This window comes from Triticum dicoccoides, chromosome 5B (assembly GCF_002162155.2).
Source record: "Triticum dicoccoides isolate Atlit2015 ecotype Zavitan chromosome 5B, WEW_v2.0, whole genome shotgun sequence".
NCBI classification, from domain to species: domain Eukaryota; kingdom Viridiplantae; phylum Streptophyta; class Magnoliopsida; order Poales; family Poaceae; genus Triticum; species Triticum dicoccoides.
This window is the reverse complement of record NC_041389.1, coordinates 21,851,371-21,874,320: the sequence shown is the minus strand read 5'-3', so window position 1 is coordinate 21,874,320 and position 22,950 is coordinate 21,851,371.

Genomic DNA, 22,950 nt, shown 5'->3' with positions numbered 1-22,950 from the left:
GATAGGAAAACTAATCGCCTATCCTATTACATGACCGCCATCCAAACCGGTTGAAGATATCCCGCGCTACCATCTCCCACTGAACAGATCCAGTAACCAAACGCTCCCTGGCCTCCGTCGGAGTGAGTAAGGACCACATACGGATCAGCGCCGTAGCTCGGAATAAAACTTGCAAAAAATAAATAGTTGTTGTTCTGTTAAAAGCCAAATCATTTCTGCAGTTCCAAATTGCCCATAACAATGCACATACTCCTACACGAATGTGTCTAGCTGTATCGGACTCTATCCCAACAATCCATGTTCCAAATAACGTACCGACCGAATTCGGAGGAGTAATGTTAAAGGAAATTTGCATGGTGCGCCACAAAACTCTCGCCAGCGGGCACTCAAAGAAGAGGTGCTTAATGGTCTCGTCCCGATCACAGAAACCACACCTAGTAGATCATGTCCAATTGCGCTTAACCAAGTTGTCCTTTGTTAAAATGACTTGTTTATGTACAAACCACATAAACACTTTAATCTTCAAAGGAACTTTTACTTTCCAAACATGTTTGGAACTAGGAATAACACTAGAGTTAATGACATCGATATACATCGACTTAACCGTAAATTCTCCAGACCTAGTAAGTTTCCAACACAACTAATCGGGCTGATGAGCTAGCTGAACCTCCATCAGTCTACTCACCAAATGAAGCCATGCTTCCCACCTATCCCCAACAAGCACCCTCCGAAACTGGATATTAAGGGGAATGGACTGCCTAATGGTTGCAACTAGCGCATCACGTCGTTGAACAATACGATACAAGGACGGGTACTGGAGCGCTAATGGCATATCACCAAGCCAAGTATCCTCCCAGAAACGGGTATTGTTACCATTACCGACTATAAACTTTGTTCTATTAAAGAAGGCTGCCTTAACTCTGATAAGCCCCTTCCAGAACGGCGAATCAGTTGGTCTCACTGTTACCTGTGACAAAGTCTTGGACTACATATACTTGTTACGGAGAATCTGCGCCCACGTTGTGTCAGTCTCAACTGATAACTTATACAGCCACTTACTTAGAAGGCATCTGTTCTTGACCTCAAGATTCCCAATACCCAGACCCCCTTGGTCCTTTGGTCTATAGATGATATCCCATTTGGCGAGTCGGTACTTTCTCTTTAGTTCATCACTCTGCCAAAAAAATCTTGATCGGTAGAAGTCCAGCCTTTTCCTAACCCCAACTGGAACTTCAAAGAAAGATAAGAGGAACATTGGCATACTCGTGAGTACCGAATTGATAAGAATCAACCGGCCTCCATAAGACATAAGTTTGCCCTTCCAGCAACTAAGTTTCTTCTCAAACCGATCTTTGATGCATTTCCACTCTCTGTTTGTTAGCTTACGATGGTGAATGGGTATACCTAGGTAAGTAAAAGATAAAGGCCCTAATTCACATCCAAACAATTGCCTATAAGCCTCTTGTTCCTCCTTGGTCTACCAAAGCAGAACAACTCGCTTTTATGAAAGTTAATCTTTAATCCGGTCAATTATTCAAATAAGCATAACACCAGCTTCATATTTCTCGCTTTTGCCAAGTCATGCTCCATAAAGATGATTGTATCATCAGCGTACTGCAGAATGGACACACCACCATCAACTAGACGAGGCACCAAGCCACCCACCTGACCGGCCTCCTTTGCCCTTCCTATGAGAATTGCCAACATGTCAACCACAATGTTGAACAAAATAGGAGACATTGGATCACCTTGCCTCGGGCCTTTGTGTGTCTGGAAATAATGACCTATATCGTCATTCACTTTAATTCCAACACTCCCTTTTTGTGTGAAAGATTCTACCTGGCGTCGCCAAGCTTCATCAAAACCCTTCATGCGTAAGGCCTATTGAAGGAAGATCCATTTGACTTTGTCGTACGCTTTCTCGAAATCCACTTTGAAAACAACCCCATCTAGCTTTTTCGTGTGGATCTCATGGAGTGTTTCATGAAGGACCACAACCCCTTCAAGGATGTTCCTGTCCGTCATGAAAGCAGTTTGGGTAGGCTGCACCACAGCATGCGCGATCTGTGTGAGCCTATTAGTCCCGACCTTGGTAAAGATTTTGAAACTTACATTAAGAAGACAAATGGGCCTGAATTGCTCAATTCTCACAGCATCTGTTTTCTTAGGAAGAAGGGTTATCGTTCCAAAATTCAGCTGAAAAGCTGAAGCTGCCTAGAGAAGAGATCATTGAACAAAGGCAACAGATCCCCTTTAGTAATATGCAAGCACTTTTTATAAAACTCAGCTGGAAATCCATCGGGGCCCGGCGCCTTGTTATTTTTCATTTGCGATATGGCCTCAAACACCTCTTTCTCAGAAAAAGGAGCCGCTAGAATATCATTCTCCACCGCTGTGAGTTGAGGAATATCCTCAACCCTGGACTCATCCAGAGACACACAGTTATCCTCTGGAGGACCAAACAGCTGCTTGTAATACTCAGTAATGTACAGTTTTAGGTTTTCCTGTCCTAAAATTGTTCCTTCATCTTGCTCAAGCTGAAAGATCCTCTTCTTTCTATGTTTACCATTAGCGATCATGTGAAAGAATTGAGTGTTCGCATCCCCCTGGACTACTCGCCGGACCTTGGCCCTCAACGCCCACTTCAATTCCTCTTCTCGAAGAAGTTCTTTTAGCCTCATCTTCGCGTCAAGCTTGGCATGAAGCTCCACGGCCGGCAGCATCGTGGTTTCTGCTTTTACATGTAGGGCCTGAATAAGGGAAAGGAGCCTTTCCTTTTCGACCTTATAAATCCCGCTAAGATGCTTAGCCCACCCACGCAGGAAGCTTCTCAAATGCCCAATCTTATTCTGCCAGCGCTGAAGCGCAGTCTTCCCTCCTGAATCCATAGTCCACTCTCTGGCTACGAGATCAAAGAAACCTTCTTGTTCAAACCAAGCCAGCTCAAAGGAGAATGAGTTTTTGTTTCCCAGGTGGGTGGCCTCACCAGAGTCCACAAATAACGCCGTGTGATCAGAAATTCCATGGGACAAAGCCTGAATTGTTACTAACGGAAACTTCTGTTCCCAATCGACACTAGCCAACACTGGATCCAACTTCTCATACGTCGGATTTGGCAGCACGTTAGCCCACGTGAATTTTCTACCCGAGAGCTCAATCTCTCTCAGGTCAAGACTTTCAATGATAGTATTAAACATGAACGACCATCTGCCGTCAAAGTTATCATTGTTCTTATCCACACGCCTTCTAATGATATTGAAATCACCCCCACCAGGATAGGAAGCTTCTCGGAGCAGCAAATCCTAACGAGATTAGCCAAGAACTCGGGCTTGAGTTCGGGCTATGCGGCACCATATACCGTAACCAAAGCCCAATTAAACCCATCATCCTTTGAACGCACCCGAAACATGACTGCAAAGTCACCCATAACCACAGTTTGAACCTCGAGCGCTTCGCATCGAACGCCGAGTAAGATTCCACCCGATCTCCCTCTCGGTGGCAGGAAATGCCAATCAAAATAAATACCTCCTGACAAAGTATTTAGAAATTGTGGCACAAAATTATCTCTACCGGTCTCCGATAGAGCGATAAAATCTAATCGATGCTCGACAGACACCTCAGCCAGAAACCTTCTTTTAGCCAAGTCCTTTAGACCTCTGCTATTCCAAAAGATTCCTTTCATAGTTCATCATGAAATTTTTTAGCCGTACGAATCCTAGCACTCCTACGCACTGCGGACACCGGGTACACCTTCTGTTTCCACTTGCGTTTAGATACATTTTGACTCTGCAACCAGTCCTCACAACCAGTCTCAGAAGGTCTAGCCATAACCATCTCAGAAGTATCATCCTCCTCTTCCGCCTCAGGTATGGGAGGAATAAGATCCGCACAAAAATTATCGAGCACCCTGACCCCCAACGCATCAACCTCAGAATCACTCATGGGCTTAACCGCCGCAATATTACGAATCATCTCTAAGGCCCGCTCAGCCTCTAGATCCAGAAGGTCATTAACAGAATTAGAGATTTCAGTAACATTACTACCTAGAGAAACTCCTAATTGATTTGCATTTTCAACAATCTCATCATTAGAAAAATGCAGAATGGAATTAGAAGTATTAACCGACATACCAGTAGTGACCTCAACGTCACGGAGCTTGGCCGCCCTCATGGTGCACCGCTGCTGAATGTCGTCCACATCCGACTGAGTCTGGAGACGGCCACTCACTCGTCGCCCCTCAAACATCGGATCCTGAATCCCTCCAAACGCTATAACCTCCTCCCGAGAGATCCTGGTCGAGGTAGGGCCTCCTGCCTCACCCCAACCGCTAGGCCGGTCTGCCTGCACGGACTCCCCAGCAGACTCGCCAGGAAGTGGATAGGCACTCACCATGGCCTCAGACATCTGGCGCGCCCCACAGGGCGGAGCCGGCAGCGAACGGGGGGGAGGGAGTGCATGGGCCACCTACCCGAACTCCCCACCCAGCACCGAATAGGCTGCCACCATAGGCACCTCAGGAGAAGAGGGCTCCGAGGCCACCTGCCCCGAGTCCCCTCCCGATCGCACAATCGCCACCAGCAGAGAGGTAGACGCGACGGGAGAGGAGGTATCCGAGGCCACCTGCCCCAGACCCCCTCCCAATGTAGAGAAGGACACGGGAGCCAGCTGCCTCGAATCCCCTACCTCGGTAGGAGAAGAGCAACCCGAGGCCGCCTGCCCCGGGACCCCTCTCGATGAACCATCCACAAACACCGGCGCCACGTCCTGAGGAGGGACAACGAGCTGAGCACGAGAGCGAGTGGCCACCTGCCGACTCACCTCCTCCTCCCCCCAGACCGAGACCGAGGAAGCCCCAGGAACCCTAGGAATAGTACACACATTATCCTCAAAAACCAAAGCAGGCAACGCGAGCTCAAAACCCTCCTCGGACTCCACCCGATCACTCCACAGCATCGGGGGTGCAGAAGCTGGTTCCAAGGACCCAAATCTCAGAGTCGTCGTAGGCACCGAGGAGGGTGGAGCCGCCCCATCCCCGGTCGTCGCGGACTCGGACCCCGGTCCCTTGGACAGCTGTCATCCAGAGTCATCGTCCGACGACTCCTTTGCTCCCGCGCTGCCATCATCCTCATGCATATCCATGTCAGACCCGTGAGCCGCCGCAGCCAATAGGCTCTCATCCTCAAACTCAATAACCAGATTATAAATCCTTCCTTGATAAGCCCACTTAACAACCTCCGGCGCATACTCAATGTTCATAATACAGAACCCGAGCAATCCCGTGAGCTCTGGTGAACGCCATATCCACTCGCTCAGGCTTCCCCACCAAAATGCCCAAGCTGGCCACAACCCGAGCATCCTGCAACGGCTTGGAGGGGGCCCTAGAGAAACGCAACCACGCCTGAGTAAGCGGCTTACCCTGAGGCTCTACATGCTTCCACTCATGAAACTCAAGGATGCAATCAGTTCCCGGCGCTTTACACATCCCAAAACTCAGCAACCTCTGCAGATCCTCCACCGAAGGAAACTCAACTCTGAATATCTTATCAGCGAGACTGACGAGGTCCCACTGGAAATCCCCAGGGGCCATCTCCCAAAGCCTCTGCACGATCTGTGTCTCAGAGACCTCCCCTCTGGTGACCTTGACAATCCCCGTAGTCATGCTCGGGGTCTCATCAGTAACCTCTCACTCATTCGGAGACTCAAAAAACGTGAGCTCAGCATAGTAAACTCCATACATCATAAGCAACGGTGCCTGATCTCGCAGAATCGGACAGTCCCCAGAGTCGTGTGCCGGCTTACCACAGGTATCACATAACAGAGCCACACACTCCGCTATGAAATGGCCCTTGTCGCCACAATGATAACAAAGCATCTTTTCTTTCTTGCGCGCCCATTTGGATGCCCTATCAGACTCAGCCCTATCCGTCATCTCCACGGACACATCAACCATAGCCTCGTTCTCAGGAACCTAAATAGTAGCAAGAGCCGTCACCACCTCCATAGCGTGACCGGTCAACACTGGCTCCTCAGCACCCCCGTTATATGTTGTCTGCTCGACAACAACAGGTGGGGGCGGTTGTCGTGGACGGTACCGGCCCCCTCGACCTCCCCGACCACCATGATGGCCACGGAAACCTCCCCGTTGCCGATTACCCGGACCAGATGGCCCCTCAACAAAGCCACCAGAAGGACCCAAGAACGGCCTCTCAGCCGAACGGTCGCTTTGCCATGCATAACCACGACCTCCACCCGTGGACGAAGAACCACGGTGCTGGCCATCCCCATAGGCATTGAAGCCATCATCCCCCCGTTGACCCCGGGGCGCAGCCACAGTACCACCAACATTGGACTGCGACGGCGGAGACGGGCGAGCAACGATGTGGGGTGGAGGGGCCGGCCTAGGCTGCGGACCCGAAGACACCCTGTGGCTCGCCGGCACAGGCGGCCTTGGTGGCGCAGCCCCCCGGCCCGCAGCGGCGACCGCAGCACCACCGGATGCCACCGGCCGAGGACTGGAGACCGGCCCGCCTCGCCCGCCGGACAGCAAGACCGGTACCGGCGGCCTTCCAGCGGTGCAAATGAGCTCATGTTCCAAGTCCTATACCTTGTGGAGTTGAGGATAGAGCAGTGTGCCAAGTTGAGAATAAAACCATGTCAGCCTAGAGCTATGTTTTTGGACATAGTAGATTGTGATAATGTGCTATCATCATGGGGACAGAGCTTCTCACACAAGAGTGCTTCCTCTACTTCTCCAACAACTCATCTGAGTGTTAGTTACAGCAAGGTACCCATGCATCAGTGGAGGTTGCTTCAACACCTCCCTGCCCTTCGTTGTTTAACCATCGACAGTTGCTGTGATTTGACCACCTCACCTGAGAATGAGATTATCCAACACGTCCCCTCACTGAAATCATTGCACCTCCGATCATTGTCTCTCGACCAGGCAGAACTCCCAGTTTGGTTGGTTGCTCTGACATCACTACAGGAACTAAGTCTATCTGGGTGTGGAAGCTTGACATCTCTACCGGAGTGGATAGGAGAACTCACCTCTCTCGAGAAACTTGAAATTTTACACAGTATTGCTTTTATTCTCGCACCGCCTGATCTTTCTTTATCAGCAAATACACACACACACACATGTACGTAGCTGTCTATTTTTTTTGTCTATTTGACGCCTGTCATGCGTCTATATTACTGTGTAAAATACCCGACGCTTGAACAATAATTCATCTATGCATGCTCTGTTCTGATTATTCCGTTTCTGTTGTTCAGTTCATCCCAACATCAGACGGCTCTTTAATTTGGGTGAAACCATCGGATGACTCGGAGGAAGAAGACAGGGGAATCCCGGATCTGCACAGTGATATGATGAATGTTCCTGGTTTCTTCATAGACTCAGATGAAGGAGAGACAATGATTCCGGATGTGCACAGTGCTATGATGAGCGTTCCTGGCTTCTTCACAGAATCAGATGAAGAAGACACAAAAATGGTGGATCTGCAGAGTGCTATGAGAAGCGTTCCTGACTGCTTCACAGACGCAGAGGAAGAAGACACAGAAATTCCGGATCTGCACAGTGATATGATGAGCGTTCCCGGCTTCTTCACAGAGGAGGCTCTGCAGTTATCTAATCCGTAGCGTCAGGTGGTTCATGTTGGTGCTATGATACTAATCTGTAATTCCGTATAAGAATTTTGACGTGCATGTTCCCTAACTAATGCTTGTTTTGGTACGTATGTACTTGCTGGGAGCGAAAGCTAAGCTAGGTTCTCTCACTGCTTGCTTGCTTTCTGTCGTCGGAGCTGGCTCGCCGTTTGAACTCCTGAAGGCCTTGTTCGGTTACACCCCTCCACAAGAGGATTGAAGGGGATTTAGGGAGGTTTTGACTTGTAGAGGATTAAATCCACTTCAATCCCTGCCAAATCCCTCTCAACCGAACACAGCCGAAGGGGGGGCAATGGCGCCTTAGTTGCTCCGCCTGGAAGGGGATGGGATGCATTGTGGTGCTCGAGCACCCTTCCACTAGCCCGTGTGAGCAAGTGGGGAGTTCTGCTTTGAGATTACCTGAAGCTGTATTGACCGGTGGTCATTTTTGTGTGCTGTAAGCTCTGGAGGGGGAACACGATCTCTCTGGGGTTGATCTAGAGCAGGAGGAGTGCAGTCCTCAGACTGTTACATTTGGGGACGCCTTGGGTTGCGCGAAGAAAAAGTCTGGGAAAAGGCAACCGAAGAAGGGCAGATCCAAGATGGACATTCTTGCTAGTTGTCTAAAGCGCAAGTGTGCTCAATCTCGGTTGGGAGATTTGATTTCACAGAACTTCAGGTATGTCGTTTGCCAGATTCAGTTCTATATTCGTTCTCTGTTTCTGCGAATAGCTCCAGTAAGTGGTTTCAAATTGTTAGAGGTAGTAAGCCAGTGAATGTGGAGAAGACTAAATTCTGGGAAGATAGATGGTTAGGCAATGATAGTGTTAGATGCAATATTGGTTAGATGTGTATAGCCCTTTTCGGTTTATCCCCATTGTATAAGGGATCTCTTGCACTTTACCACACACCTGTATATGTATTGGCCTTTGGCCCTCCAGAGAATACAGTTGCTCATTATCCAACATGGTATCAGATGCTAGGTTAGTTTCGCTCTCTCGCACGATGCAACTCCATGCTCCCTGCTCCTAGCCTCGATTCCGGCCACCCCGGCTCGATTCCGGCCACTCCGGCTCGATTCCGGCCGCTTTTGGCCGTCCTCTCCTCTGTCCAGCCGGATCCGCTCCCCTGCTGTCAGGCTCCGTTCTCGCCTCCCTCTCTTCGGCCGCTCTGCCGCCCCTGGTCGGTCGGGAAGCTGCTGCTCTCGTCCCGACCAGCTTCCGCCGCGCCCGGCTGCTTCTCTGCTCCGGTTCCTGCGTGAGGTCCCCCAGCCTGGCCGCGCTTCCTCCCTCCGCTTGAGCGCTCCCTTGTTCTGCTCCTGCTGCTTGTCGGACCGGTCGGCTCTGGCCGCCGGTGACAAGCCCAAGCCCGACTGGGCTCTTGCTTGATCCGGATCGAGCGCCCCTTCTCTTCCCCCCCTCCGGATCGAGCGCCCCTCCCTGCCTCGCTCGACCCGATCCGGATCGAGCGCCCCTCCCTGCCTCGCTCGCCCCGATGCAGGGCTGCCTGGGTCCGTTGACTCATTATCCAAAAAAAAGAGCGAGAGAGAGAGAGAGATAATCAGCATGTCTTCGTCTGGCTATGTGGCTGTTCCTCGGTGCTCGGTGATCTTCGATGGCACAAATTATGCTGAGTTTGTGGGATTCATGCGTATTCATATGCGCGGGCTCCTTCTATGGGGTGTTCTCTCTGGTGAGGTACCCTGTCCGCCCTGCCCTGTTGCTCCGGGGGCTCCTGTTCCGCCGATACCACCGGTACTTGCTCCTGATGCTTCTCAGGCTGATCGGGATGCAGCCAAGGCCCTTGATGATGCTGCAGTTGATGCCTATGATCAGCAGGTATCCGCTTATTCTGATGTCCTTTCAGTCTACCGGGATGATCTGTCTGCTTACACTCAGTGGTGCAATGATGATGCTCGAGCTGCTGCTGTTCTTACTGCGAGTGTCCTCCCTCAGTTTGCTTCGGAGTTCATGGGCCTTGGCACGGTTGCAGCGATGTGGTCCTATCTTTGTCAGCGCTATCAGCCCTCTGGAGATGCTTTATACCTCTCTGTGGTGCATCAGGAGCATGCTCTTCAGCAGGGTGACTCGTCTGTTGATGAGTTCTATTCACAATGCTCTGCCATCTGGCGTCAGCTTGACTCACTTCGGACAGTTGTTTGTGGCACTTGCCGTTGCTGCCAGACTACACGGTCTGATTTGGAGTCTCAGAGGGTTCATGAGTTCTTATCCCGTCTCCGCTCTGAGTTTGAGCCCCGAAGTGCTCACTTGCTTGCTCGTGGTCGTGTTCCTATCTTGGAGGTGCTTGCCGAGCTTCGTGCTGAGGAGACCCGCCTTCGCTCTGCTGGATTGCTGGTGGTCCCGTCTGTGTTGGCTGCTCGTGCTCCTGTGTCGTCTGCTCGGCTCACCGCTCCACCGCTCCTCCCCACACCTTCAGGGGGGGTGAGTCGACCAGCTTACACTGAGAGGGGCCGGTCACGCCGTGACACCTTCTGTGGCTACTGCTCTCGGCCAGGTCACCCAGAGTCTGATTGCCGTGAGAAGAATCGAGACCAGCGGCGCTCCTCTTCCAGTGGGACTACTGGATCTTCCTCGACTCCATCACTCACTGACCAGGACATTGTGAGGCTCAAACGTCTCTTGGCCTCCTCAGGCTCTTCGTCGACTGGTTCAGCTGTTGTTGTGACTGCAGCCACTTCTCCACCACTGCAGGCCTCTACACAGTCAGGTACATCTTCGTGGGTTTTGGATTCTGGAGCCTCCTTCCATATGTCTTCTGATTCTTCTGTATTGTCTTCTCTTCGACCTCTTGATTCGCCTATTAATGTTCTTACTGCCGATGGCACATCTCTTCCTGTTGCTAGTCGTGGTATTCTTTCCACTCCGTCCTTCTCTGTTCCGAGTATTTCACATGTTCCTCGTCTTACCATGAATCTTTTTCTGCTGCTCAACTTACTGATTCTGGTTGTCGTGTCATTCTTGATACTGACTCTTGCTCCATTCAGGATCGTCACACCAAGGTTTTGGTTGGAGCTGGCCCTCGGCGCCGTGAGCGAGAGGGCCTTTGGGAGGTTGACTGGCTCTGTGTTCCTTCCGCTGCCACCACTTCTGCCAGCTCCCATGCTCTTACTGCATCTTCGTTTGCGTCCTTCCAGCAGTGGCATCATTGTCTTGGTCACATCTGTGGCTCTCTCTTGTCTTCTTTAGTTCGTCAGGGCCTCTTAGGGTCTGTATTTGGAGATGTCTCCTTACATTGTAATGGTTGCAGACTTGGCAAACAGACTCAATTACCTTATCCTACTAGTGAGTCAGTATCTCAGCATCCGTTTGACTTAGTTCATTCTGATGTCTGGGGCCCTACTCCCTTTGATTCGAAAGGTGGCCATCGCTACTATGTTTTGTTTATTGATGATTTCTCTCGCTACACTTGGCTCTACTTCATGAAATCTCGAGGTTCTCTCTATATACAAACGTTTTGCTGCCATGGTTCACACTCAGTTTGCCACGTCCATTCGCACTTTTCATGCTGACTCCGCTGGGGAGTATATCTCTCACCTGTTGCGTGGTTTTCTAGCGGAACAGGGTACTCTTGCCCAGTTCTCATTTCCTGGGGCTCATGCTCAGAATGGCGTTGCCGAACGCAAGCATCGTCATTTGCTTGAGACGAATCGTGCGCTAATGATTGCTGCTTCCCTTCCACCCCATTTTGGGGCTGAGGCTGTTTCCGCATCCACCTATCTCATCAACATTCAGCCATCGACTGCTCTTAAGGGTGGTATTCCTATGGAGTGTCTCACTGGTCGCTCTCCTGACTACTCAGCTCTTGTATGTTTGGATGTGTGTGCTATGTTCTTCTTGCCCCCCAAGAACGCACCAAACTCACTGCTCAGTCGGTTGAGTGTGTCTTCCTTGGCTACAGCGATGAGCACAAGGGCTATCGATGTTGGGATCCTGTAGGTCGTCGCTTGCGCATCTCGCGTGATGTGACTTTTGACGATTCTCGTTCTTACTACCCACGTTCTTCTTCCTCGAGTTTCTTTGTCGATGACCTTTCTTTCCTTCTCCTTCCCGATACACCCCGCTACGTGCCTCCTATGTCACCTCTTCCTCCGACACCTCTCATTCCTTCTCATTCACCACCGACCCCGTCTTCTCCATCCTCCTCCTTCACCTCTCCACCATCATCTCCAGTCCGTCGTCCTCTCTCCCCGTTTCCTCTCCACTATACTCGTCGATCTCGTACTAAGGATGTCTCCTCCGACAAGCCCTCCACCTCTGCTGCACCTATCACGCCTCCCCCGGTTCACAATCTCCGTGCTCGGCCTCGCCCTCCACCTGATTGCTACTCCCCTGATCGGTACGGTCTCTCTGTTCTTGCTGAGCCCACTTCCTATCGGACTGCCATGCCTCAGCCTGAATGGCAACTTGCGATGGCCGAAGAGCTTGCTGCTCTTGAGCACTCTGGCACCTGGGATCTGGTTCCCCTTCCTTTCGGTGTCCGTCCCATCACCTGCAAGTGGGTCTACAAGATTAAGACTCGCTCCGACGGTTCTCTTGAGCGCTACAAAGCTCATCTTGTGGCACGTGGTTTTCAACAGGAGCAGGGGCGCGATTATGATGAGACATTCGCTCCTGTGGCCCACATGACCACTGTCCACACTCTTCTTGTTGTGGCTTCTGTTCGTCAGTGGTCCATCTCTCAACTTGATGTTCAGAACGCTTTTCTCAATGGTGAGTTGCATGAGGAGGTTTATATGCAGCCACCACCGGGGTACTATGCTCCTGATGGTATGGTCTGTAGACTTCGCCGCTCCCTATATGGTCTCAAACAGGCCCCTCGCGCCTGGTTTGAGCGGTTTGCCTCTGTGGTGACTGCCGCTGGTTTCTTGCCCAGTAATCATGATCCAGCGTTGTTTGTTCACACATCTCCTCGGGGTTGGACTCTTCTCCTTCTCTATGTTGATGACATGATCATCACTGGTGACGACTCTGATTACATTGCCTTTGTTAAGGCTCGTCTTCGCGACCAGTTTCTCATGACTGATCTTGGTCCACTTTGCTATTTTCTTGGGATTGAGATCTCCTTGACCTCTGATGGCTTCTACATCTCCCAAGAAAAATATATTCAGGATCTTCTTGCTCGCGGTGCTCTCGGTGATGAGCGCACTATTGTCACTCCCATGGAGCTCAACGTTCAGCTTCTTGCCTCCGATGGTGACCCTCTTCCTAATCCCACTCGCTATCGTCACCTTGTTGGCAGTCTTGTCTATCTTGCTGTTACGCGTCCTGACATCTCCTATCCTGTCCACATTCTGAGTCAGTTCGTTTCAGCCCCCACCTCTGTCCACTATAGTCATCTACTCCGTGTTCTACGATATCTTCGTAGCACGATCTCTCAGCGCCTTTTCTTTCCTCGCTCCAGCTCTCTTGAGCTCCAGGCCTATTCTGATGCTACCTGGGCTAGTGATCCCTCTGATCGACGCTCCCTGTCTGCTTATTGTGTCTTTCTTGGTGGCTCTCTTATTGCCTGGAAGACAAAGAAACAGACCGCAGTTTCTCGCTCGAGTACAAAGGCTGAGTTGCGAGCCATGGCTATGCTGACGGCTGAGGTGATCTGGTTACGATGGCTACTTGAGGATTTTGGTTTGTCTGCTACTACATCGACTCCTTTATTGTCAGACAGTACTGGTGTTATCAGCATTGTGCGTGGCCCGGTGAAGCATGAGCTCACCAAGCACATCGGTGTGGATGCCCACTTTGTGCGTGCTGCTGTGCAGGATCAGACTCTCGCTCTTCACTATGTGCCCTCTGAGTTACAGTTGGCAGACTTCTTCACGAAGGCACAAACTCGAGCGCAGCATAGTTTTCTTCTCTCAAAACTCGGTGTTGTTGACCCACCATGAGTTTGAGGGGGGTGTTAGATGTGTATAGCCCTTTTCGGTTTATCCCCATTGTATAAGGGGTCTCTTGCACTTTACCACACACCTGTATATGTATTGGCCTTTGGCCCTCCTAAGAATACAGTTGCTCATTATCCAACAGATAGTTTATCCCTGTCCTTCCCTAGATTATACGTCGTCTCTCTTGATTACAACATTACAGTGCATGATTCTCTGGCTGATAATCTCTCCAATCTAAAGTTCAGAAGAGCTTTAGTGGGAGAAAAAGCAGAGCAGTACGTGGGTCAAATTGATTGAGCTCTTTGCTAATGTTTCCTTGTATGTTTCCGAGGATAAACTATCATGGATGCTTGCTAATTGTGGTGTTCTTGGTGCTAAATCTTTTTATACAGCTATATGCAGGTGGTCTGTAAGGTTCCTTTTATGTTTTTGTGGAAAGTAAAAAAATCCTCTTAGAGTTGGGACGTTTAATTCTCTAGTTAGTTTTTGAAACAGAGTATTCTAATTAGAGATGTCCTCCATAGAGGTGGGAGTTGTGAGCCTGGTTGCCTGTTCTCTCGCAAAAAATGAATCGATTAACCATCTATTTTTTCCAGGAATGTCCTTTATACACTAAATGATACTCCGCTCCTGTTTGCAAAGGAGAATCTACAGGTATCAGAGAGAGTTTTGATATAAGAAAGTCTTTTGCTCCGCAATATAGCAAAACAAACAGGGAGAGGTCCACATTTGTGTTCTCCATGCGTCGTCTTGGAAACGAAGAATCTATCTGCAAGGGTAGACGGTTCTCCACGGCAAATCTAGCTCCCTGTGATGCTGCCATAATCTTAGCATGAAGGGCCAGCAAAGGCTGATGAGTTTCCCTACCATTTTCACCTTTCATAAACTGCACCCCATCCACCAGGCCAGCTCGATTATATTTGGATTGTACTCTATGTTGGATGAATAGCAACTGAACTTTACTGAGGGCCAAAGGCCATTACATATACATGTGAGGTAAAGTGCATGAAACCCCTTATACAATGGGGATATACCGAAAAAAGACTATACACATCTAACATCCCCCCTCAAACTCATGGTGGATCAACAACACTGAGTTTGGAGAGGAAAAAGCCATGCTGCGCTCGAGTCTGCGCCTTCATGAAGAAGTCAGCCAACTGTAACTCAGAGGGCACATAGTGAAGAGCAAGAGTCTGATCCTGTACAGCAGCACGCACAAAGTGGGCACCCACACCGATGTGCTTGGTGAGCTCATGCTTCACCGGGTCACGTGCAATACTGATAGCACCGGTACTGTCTGCCAGTAGGGGAGTCGAGGTAGTAGCACACACACCAAAGTCCTCAAGTAACCACCGTAACCAGATCACCTCAGTCGTCAATATAGTCATGCCTCACAACTCAGCCTCTGTACTCGGGCGAGAAACTGCAGTCTATTTCTTTGTCTTCCAGGCAATAAGAGAGCCACCAAAAAAGACACAGTAAGCAGACAGCGAGCGTCGATCAGAGGGATCACTAGCCCAGGTAGCATCAGAGTAGGCCTGGAGCTCAAGAGAGCTGGAGCGGGAAAAGAAAAGGCGCTGAGAGATCGTGCCACGAAGATATCATAGAATACGGAGGAGGTGACTATAGTGCACAGAGGTGGTGGCTGAAACAAACTGACTCGGGATGTGGACAGGATAGGAGATGTCAGGACGCGTAACAGCAAGATAGACAAGGCTGCCAACAAGATGATGATAGCAAGTGGGATTAGGAAGAGGGTCACCATCAGAGGCACGAAGCTGAGCGTTGAGCTCCATACTAGTCACAACTGTGCGCTCATCACCGAGAGCAGCACGAGCAAGAAGATCCTGAATATATTTTTCCTTGGAGATGTAGAAGCCATCAGAGGTCGAGGAGATCTCAATTCCAAGAAAATATCAAAGTGTACCAAGATCGGTCATGAGGAACTGGTCTCGAAGGCGAGCGTTAACAAAGGCAATGTACTTATAATCGTCACCAGTGATGATCATGTCATCAACATAGAGAAGGAGAAGAGTCCGACCGCGAGGAGACGTGTGGACAAACAACGCGGGATCATGATCACTGGGCAAGAAACCAACGGCAGTCACCACAGAGGCAAAGCGCTCAAACCAGGCGTGAGGGGCCTGTTTAAGACCATAGAGGGAGCGACGAAGTCTACAGACCATACCGTCAGGAGCATAGTACCCCGGTGGTGGCTGCATATAAACCTCCTCACGTAACTCGCCATTGACAAAGGCGTTCTAGAAATCAAGTTGAGAGATGGACCAATGACAAAACGAAGCCACAGCAAGAAGAGTGCGGACAGTGGTCATGTGGGCCACAGGAGCGAATGTCTCATCATAATCGCGTCCCTGCTCCTGCTGAAAACCACGGGCCACAAGACGAGCTTTGTAACGCTCAAGAGAACCATCAGAGCGAGTCTTGATCTTGTAGACTCACTTGTAGGTGATGGGACGAACACCAGAAGGGAGGGGAAACCAGATCCCATGTGCCAGAACGCTCAAGGGCAGCAAGCTCTTCGGCCATCGTAAGCTGCCATTCAGGCTGAGTCATGACAGTCCGATAGGAAGTGGGCTCAGCAATAACAAAGAGACCGTACCGATCAGGAGAATGGATATCAGGTGGAGGGAGAGGCCGAGCATGGAGGTTATGAACCGGGGTAGGCGTGAACAGAGGGGCGCTAGAGGTGGAAGGCATGTCAGGGGAAGCATCCCCAGTACGAGGGAACGAGTATAGTGGATAGGAAACGGTGAGAGATGGCGACGGACTGGAGATGATGGTGTAGAGGTGGTGGAGGAGGATGGAGAAGATGGTGTCGGTGGTGAATGAGAATGAATGAGAGGTGTAGGAGGAAGAGGTGAAACATGAGGCACATAGCAGGGTGTATCATGAAGGAGAAGAAAAGAAATATCGTCCACAGAGAAGCTCGAGGAAGAAGGACGTGGGTAGTAAGAGCGAGACTCATCAAAGGTCACATCATGCAAGATGCGCAAGCAATGACCAACAGGGTCCCAACAGCAATAGCCCTTGTGCTCATCACTGTAGCCAAGGAAAACACACTCAACCGACTGAGAAGTCAGTTTGGTGCGCTCGTGCGGGGCAAGAAGGACATAGCACACACATCCAAACATACGAAGAGCTGAGTAGTCAGGAGAGCGACCAGAGAGACACTCCATAGGAATACCACCCTGCAGAGCAGTCGATGGCTGAATGTTCATGAGATAGGTGGATGCAAAAAGAGCCTTAGCCCAAAAAAGGGGTGGAAGAGAGGCGGCAATCATCAGCGCACGAGTCGTCTCAAGCAGATGACGATGCTTGCGTTCGGCAACGCCATTGTGAGCATGAGCACCAGGACAGGAGAACTGGGCAAGGATACCCCGTTCTGCAAGAAAGCCACGCAACAGCTGGGAGATATACTCTCTAGCGAAGTCAGCACAAAAAGTACGAATAGGCGTGGAAAACTGAATGTGAACTATGGCAGCAAATCGTTTGTATATAGAGAGAACCTCGCTACGAGATTTCATGAAGTAGAGCCAAGTGTAGCGAGAGAAATCATCAACAAACAAAACATAGTAGCAATGACCACCTTTCAAATCAAAGGGGGCTCGACCCCAGACATCAGAATTAACTAAGTCAAAAGGATGCTGAGATACCGACTAACTGGTAGGATAAGGTAACTGGGTCTGTTTGCCAAGTCTACAACCAATACAATGTAAAGAAACATCTCCAGGTACATACTCTAATAGGCCCTGATGCACTAAGGAAGACAAGCGAGAGCCATAGATGTAGGCGATGATGCCACTGCTCGAAGGACGTAGACGAGGAGGCAGCAAGAGCATGAGAGCTGACTAAAGTGGTGGCAGCGGAAGGAACACAAAGCCAGTCAACTTCCCAAAGCCCCTCGGACTCACGACACCGGGGGCCAGCACCAACCAAAACCTTGGTGCGACGGTCCTGAATGGAGCAAGAATCAGTATCAGAATGACCCGACAACCAGAATCAGTAAGTTGGGCAATGGAAAAAAGATTCATGGTAAGGCGAGGAACATGTGAAACACTAGGAACAGAAAAAGATGGAGTCGAAATAATACCACGAATAGCAACAGGAAGAGATGTGCCATCAGCAGTAAGAACATTAATAGGAGAATTAAGAGGGTGAAGAGAAGACAACGCTGAAGAATCAAAGGACATATGAAAGGAAGCTCCAGAGTCCAGAACCCACGAAGATGTACCTGACGGTGTAGATGCCGGCGGTGATGAAGTGGTGGAAGCAGTCACAACAGCAGCAGAACTTGTCGGTGAAGAACCAGAGTTAGCCAGAAGGCGTTTAAGCCGAACAATGTCCTGGTCAGTGAGTGACGGAGTCAAGGAAGATCCAGGAGTCCTATTGGAAGAGGAGTGCCTCTGGTCTCTCTTCTTCTCATGGCAATCAGACTCTGGGTGACCTGGCCGAGAGAAGTAGCCACAGAAGGTGTGACGGCGCGACCGGCCCTTCTCATCATAAGGAGGGCGATCCACCCTCCCTGAAGGTGTAGGTAGGAGCGGTGGAGCAGTGGGCCGAGCAGACTACACTGGAGCTCGGGCGGCCAACACTGAAGGAACCACAAGTAACCCAGCAAAGCGAAGGCTGGTCTCCTCAGCACAAAGCTCAGCAAGCACTTCCGAGATAGGAACATGACCACGAGCCAGCAAGTGAGCACGTCGGGGCTCAAACTCAGGGCGGAGACGAGGTAAGAACTCATGTACCCTCTGAAACTCCAAGTCGGACCGCGTAGTCTGACAGCAATAGCAAGTGCCACAAACAACGGTCCGCAGTGAGTCAAGCTGATGCCAGATGGCAGAGTGTGAATAGAACTCATCAACAGACAAGTCACCCTGCTGAAGAGCATGCTCCCGACGCACCACAGAAAGGTATAGAGCATCACCAAGGGCTGATAGCGCTGACAAAGATAGGACCACATCGCTGTAACAGTGCCGAGACCCATGAACTCCGAAGCAAACTGAGGGAGAACACTCGTAGTGAGAACAGCAGCAGCTCGAGCATCATCATTGCACAACTAAGTGTAAGCAGAAAGATCATCCCGGTAGACAGAGAGAGCATCAGAATATGCGGATACCTGCTGATCATAAGCATCAACTACAACATCATCAAGAGTCTTGGCTGCATCCCGATCAGCCTGAGAAGCATCAGCAGCAAGCACCGGCGGTACCGGCGGCACAGGAGCAACAGGGCAGCACTGATAGGGTACCTCGCCAGAGAGAACGCCCTATATAGCAGAAGGCCGCGCATATGGATACGCATGAATCCCACAAACTCAGCATAGTTGGTGCCATCAAAGATCACCGAGCAGCGAAGAACAGCCACATAGCCCGAAGATGACATACTAAGATATCCCTCTGTTTTTTTGGTCAACAAAGACAGAAGACTCGATCTCGATCTGGATCAATCCAGGCCAGAGCGCTCAGGAGCTCACGTGCCCGAGGAGGAGTAGTAACATGCCCTCACGCTCAGAGGAGCAAGTTGGGACGAGGAGTGGCGCTAGCCTGGAAGAGGAGCGGCAGAGGGCCGTGTCCAAGCGTGAGCGGCCGTCCAGGCGGGGGCAGCCGGGGCGACGTCCAGGCGGGCGTCGGGGGCGGCCGGGGCAACGTCTAGGCAGGGGCAGCTGGGACGACGTCCAGGCGGGCGTCAGGGGCGGCGTCCAGGCGGGCGTTGGGGGCGGCGTCCAGGCGGGAGCGGCCGTCCAGGCGGGCGTCGGGGGCGGCAGAGACGGGCCGGACCGAGCTGGGACGGCAGCCACACGGTGGCAGCGGATCCAAGCGGAGACGGGTAGAGGGAGACCAGCAGCGGGCGGATCCGAGCTGAAAGCGGCCAGAGAGAGTGGACCTAGCAGGGGTGGCAGCTGGGATGGAGAGCACGCGGAGTTGCATCGTGCGAGAGAGAGGGGGAACCTAACATCTGATACCATGTTGGATGAATAGCAACTGAACTTTACTGAGGGCCAAAGGCCATTGCATATACATGTGAGGTAAAGTGCATGAAACCCCTTATACAATGAGGATATACCGAAAAAAGACTATACACATCTAACACTCTACACCATCTACATTGATCTTGAGACTGCACCAGGGCTAGGCTTTCTCCATCTTGTTTGGGTGGGTGGGCACTTTCGTTACCTTCTCCTTCCTCCCTGATCTTGATGCTCTTCGTACGTCTGTCGGTGATTTCTGGGGACCATTTCTCCGGTCAGGTTGCTGCTGCTTTTTGTTGCTAATTTGAGATTTTGAGGGAGAACTGCATGCCGCGTGAGAGAAAATGATAGAGATTGGTAGGAGTAGTATTCTGTTTGCTTGTTGCTAACTAATGAATGCTGCTCTGTATCAGTTCAGTTCACTCTCTGTGCTGCTCGGAATCGGATTTACTGCGACTTTGGTTTGACTTGTTCACACGCTGTTGACTTGGCCTTAATTTTATGAAAAAGGGTTTCCCCCGCTTTATATTATAAAGCATCGAACCAAGCATCCAACACAGAGTACAGGGTACAATCAAGTCACAAAGTCACGCTGGGGGCACAGCCAAACAAGTCACACATAAAGCAAAAGCAGAAACTAATCCGGCTCGGAAGGAGGCGGTGGTAGTGGCGCAGGCGGAGCAAAAGCCGATGCCGAAGAGCAAAGACCAGCTATGATGTTGTCGATGGCTTCCCGGTCTCGCCGCTTGCTAAGCGGTCTCCAAAGCTGTAAGAAGCCACACATTTTGTAGATCACATCAGTCACACGGCATGGAATCACGCGCTCTATGACTAGTTTATTACGGTTACACCAGAGGGTCCACGCAAGCGTGCCTAGGGCCACCCAGGTGTTGGGGGGCGGCTATAGCCGGGGAGTCTAAGAACCTCCCCAAATAGGTCTAGGAGGTTGTCGTGGCACCGGTTGCCACCCACCATCTCCCGAAAGCAGCTCCAAAGGAACTGCGCCACAGGGCATCGGAAGAAGATGTGATTGCAGTCTTCCGGAACCAAACAGATGGGGCATAGGCCATCCCCGGGGCCGTTACGTTTGCGGACCTCCGTACCCGAAGGTAGGCGGCCGCGGACCCATTGCCAGAGGATAATGCGAATTTTCAAGGGGAGTTTGATCTCCCAAAGGACCGCTAGTTCCACTGGGCCCGGAGTGGGAGCAATCGCCCGATAGAGGGATCTAGTCGAGAATCTGCCACTTGACTCGAGGTGCTAAGATAGCGAGTCAGGCTCCAGGGAGGAGGGGTGCAAGGCAATACACTCGAGCAATTCATTCCATTGCTCGAGTTCCACCGTCCCGAAGGTGCGGCGGAAGGCAATAGCGCCCAAATCCGCTAAGGCCATGGCCACAGATAGCTGTGGGCGGGCGCAAATCGTGAAGAGCGCATTAAAGCGGATCGCAAAGGGATGGGTCCCTAACCATCGATCTAGCCAGAACAGGGTGCCAGCTCCGGTACCAATTTTAATGGAGGTCCCAATGCGTACGACCGGCATCAGACGGATCACCGATTGCCATAATTGGGAACCACCAGATCTAGGGGCGAAAGCCAGTGGCTGCCCGCGAAGGTACTTCGCGCGGATAATCTCAAGCCACAGGCCGCCCTTATCGGTCTGAATCCGCCAAAGCCACTTGGATAGGAGGGCAATATTCATCCGCTAGGAAGAAATGACCCCAAGGCCTCCCTGGTGTTTAGGCTTACAGATCTCAGACCACTTTACCATGTGATATTTTTGTTTATTGTTCTCTCCAGCCCAGAAGAATCTGGAGAGAAGTTTGGTGACCTCTTGATGAAGGGATTCATGAAGACTATAGAATCCCATGATATACATCAAGAGGCTAATAAGGGAGGAGTTCATCAGAATCACTCGAGCAGCTTTAGATAGCCATCTCCCCTGCCAGGGCTCCATCCTAGGCTGGCGCTTGGCGACTATTGGACGGAAGTCCTTCTCTAGTAGACGTGTGTCACTAAGTGGCATGCCAAGGTAAGAGATCGGGAATGTGCCTAACCGGCAATTCAAGCGGTTGGCAATGCATTGCGCTTCCATCTGGGAGTATCCCAAGACCATCACCTCACTCTTAGCGAAGTTAATTGTGAGTCCCGGCATTTCCTGGAAGCACAGGAGGAGGAACTTGAGGTTCTGAATATCCTCATCCGATCCTTCCACCATCATAATGGTGTCGTCCGCATATTGGAGGTGGGTCAGACCTCCATTGGCCACAAGATGGGGGCAAATCCCCCTGATGTGGCCGGCACGCTTAGCCAAGTCAAGGATCAAGGCGAGGGCGTCAACCACAAGGTTGAATAGAAATGGGGATATCGGGTCCCCGTGTCGGACCCCTTGGCCCATCGAGAAATAAGGATCGACTTCCCCATTTATGTTTACCGCCGTCCGACCGCTCGTTACGAACTGCATCACGCGGGCAACCCAGTGGTGGTCAAATCCATGTTTAAGCATCACCTCTCGAAGGAAGGACCAATGGACGGTGTCATAGGCTTTATGAAAGTCGATCTTGAAGAACACCGCGCGAAGGTTTTTGCTCTTGACCTCATGGATCATCTAATGTAGAACGAGGATCCTGTCAAGAATATATCTGCCTTTCGTGAAGGCCGACTGGTTCGGATGATGAATCCGATGAGCGATTAAGGCCGCCCTAGTGGCGTACCCTTTAGCCAGAATCCGAAATATCACATTAAGAACCGTGATAGGGCGGAACTGCCTAATATCCGCCGCACCCGGAACCTTGGGGATCAGGGATATGATCCCGTAATTAAGCCAGGACATATCCAAGGTTCCCCTAGAAAACTCGCGGAATAGATCAAGGATAATCTCCTTGACCATCGGCCAAAACGCCTGAAAGAAGCGAACAGGCAGTCCATCGGGGCCTGGTGCCGAGGCTGGATTCATGGCTTTGACGAAGGCCTCGACTTCCTTGGCGTCAAAGGGTGCGAGTAAGGCTGCATTTTCCTTAGAGGAAATCTGTTGTTCAAGAGACCAAATATGGTTAGCAAGAGCAATGCCGCTCCGAGGGCACCCCTAAAATAACACTAATAAAAGTCATCAACCAACAGGCAGATAGCCTGGGGTCCTGAAACAGCTGTCCTCCCTCCCATAAGAGGAGAATGGAGCAGCACCTCCTACGACCATTCGCGATGACCTCATGGACCATCTCATGTAGAACGAGACTTGGCCTTAATGCCATGTCTAATTTACACGCCTGTCCCCCCTCCTCCCCCTCCTCCCCCCGCGTCGCCTCCCCGAGCGGGGCGACCGGGGGCTCTTCCCCCTCCTCCCCCTCCCAGCCCCCCTCCCCCTCTTCCCCTTCCGCCACCGTCGGCCTGGGCCATCGGGCCTTGCCCGCGTGGTGCCA